General features: G+C 37.2%; 1 long non-coding RNA gene across 1 annotated transcript; it reads left to right on the top strand.

The window, feature by feature from the left end:
* Positions 1 to 616: 616 nt before the first annotated feature.
* On the top strand, positions 617 to 1,503 carry LOC132173032 (uncharacterized). The gene is made up of 2 exons (XR_009439224.1): positions 617 to 738; positions 833 to 1,503. It is a non-coding gene; the product is annotated as an uncharacterized LOC132173032 (long non-coding RNA).
* Positions 1,504 to 2,210: the final 707 nt, after the last annotated feature.

Below are 2,210 nucleotides of genomic sequence, written 5' to 3'. Positions count from 1 at the left end.
TGTATTTTTATTTTTTCAAAAAGTAAAATGACCAAAAGTACTGTTGGCTGAACCACCCAAAATTTTTTGGGGGTGGTTTGGCCTTCTAACCGCTTAAGGGGTGGCTTGGTGGTCTTATAATTTTTCAAAAAAAAATTTTAAGGTTTAATTTAATTTTTTTTTTTAAAAAAAAAAAAAAACAAGACAACACGTGTGATAGAATGTGAATATGACAAATGTATTAAGTTAATATTTTTTTATAAGTCATGTATCATTTGTAATAAGATTAAAATATAAGTTAAGAAAAATAAAAAAAATAAAAAATTTAAGTATTAAAAAGATAATTAATCCTTATTTATTAGCTAAACTGACCACGTCACTCAAGCTCTACTAACCACAAATCGACACGATTTAGCTCATTAAAGTCTTTAAAGACATCCTCGTACCTTCTCCACCACATATTCGACTTTCACACTGTCGACGACCTTTTTTTTAATGTCCGAAGACCTTTTTTTTCTTTTTCTCCTTTCTTTCTTTCGGCTACTTTTTCCATCTCATTTTTTCTTTATATCGCATCAATGGCATTTTATTATTATTCAGAAACTCATGCTCCTTCCCACTTGACGAACACCACAATGTGAGCTTCTCCCTCTATAAATTGACATTATCAACATCCTTTTGTTTTCACCGCCAGACATCTTGTTTCCTCTCGCCAAAGAACCCTTCTCCTGCTCTGTGCAAGTTCTGGTGAGTGATGTGGTAAGGTGGCCGGGTTTTTGTCAAAGTTTGAATTTAGTTGTAATGTTCTACTTCTCCTACTTATATTACTCTTTTTGATCATTGTTAATGCCAGCTGTGAACTGTGAAGAATATGCCTGGCTACAAACCTTCTTTGCTGATAGAGTATTCTCAGTCATTTCGTTTTGTTAAGCTTAGCTCATTCTCTACCATATTACATGATTTATGTGTCGCGGATTTTGAATTCAGTAGCAACATGAGTAAAGCTCGCAAGGAGCTAATTTATGCTTTGAGATCAGACGTCTCCTTTTCTAAGAACAGTAGGTTCCCTGATGATGGTATGTACGTTTGTGTCGACAAACCGCAGTTGTTTGCGCAAGTGGCGAAAGTGATACGGGTGCTTGCGACCCCTTGCAGTCTGCTAACTGCCGCGGCCATTAATGACTATTTTTCTGCGTTAGCTCGCATGCATGAGCTGATCCATTCACAAGAGGGCGAAGATCGTGTAGTCTTCTCTAGGGAAACTTTTGAGAATGAGTTTCTGTTGTTATGGTGGGATCATTGATTGTAAATTTGTAGTGTTGTTGGCGATGATCTACTGTGTTATCTTTAAGAAGTTTACCTCTATAATGACCTGTTCTTGAGTGTGATACTCTTTGCTGTTCTTGCTTTGATTTATTTCGAAAACTAGAGATTGATGGGGAAATTCATGTACAATATCAAGTCACGACTTGTTTTTTTCACACAACTTTCCTTTGGCTCTATCTATGTCTTCCCTTTTCTGAAGTTACATTTCCACATGTTTGTGCACAATTTAAAATTGAATCCAGATTGAATATTGTTGGGTCGTAGATCAGCTATTTTGGGCTTGGCAGGATGACCTGCCGGCCCATCATCTAAAGCTCAGTCATTTTACTGTTCATCAAACTTATGCTCGGTAAACTTAGGCCCATCTGAACTTATATCCTCAAGCACTCGATTCTCAAGCTCGGTTAGCCGAGCCTGGAAAGATTAACCGAGGGTTACCATCGGAATATTAATTATATCTGTATGATATTTTATTTATCATTCTTCAAATATTTTGTTTGACACGTGGACTCTCGGTTTAAAGAATCCACGTGTCAGGTCCACAGGTATAGACTAATGCCTATAAAAGGGGAGTCCCCTCTCAATTTTTGGTAACTTCTTTTTCCTCTCCTGAGCAAAATATCTCTGATTATCTCCATCTTCGAAGTTATATTTTTAAACACTATGACCAACTTAGGCATCGGAGCTATCCCCCGCCGGACAACGCCGGCAGCTCTGATTCATTTTCTTTGCCATTTCTCAGTAAGATAAATCCCAGTGGACATCAAGATATTTATGAGATCTATTCCACGTCATCATTCGGAAAACTGCCTAAACAGTTTGGGGCCGTCTGTGGGAACTTCGATTTTTATCGGTTCTTACTAATCTCAATATTCTGATATGGTGAACACACCCCATTTCCTTGA

The sequence above is a fragment of the Corylus avellana genome, chromosome ca2, assembly GCF_901000735.1.
Source record: "Corylus avellana chromosome ca2, CavTom2PMs-1.0".
NCBI lineage: Eukaryota > Viridiplantae > Streptophyta > Magnoliopsida > Fagales > Betulaceae > Corylus > Corylus avellana.
This window is presented reverse-complemented; position numbering and strand designations above follow the sequence as displayed.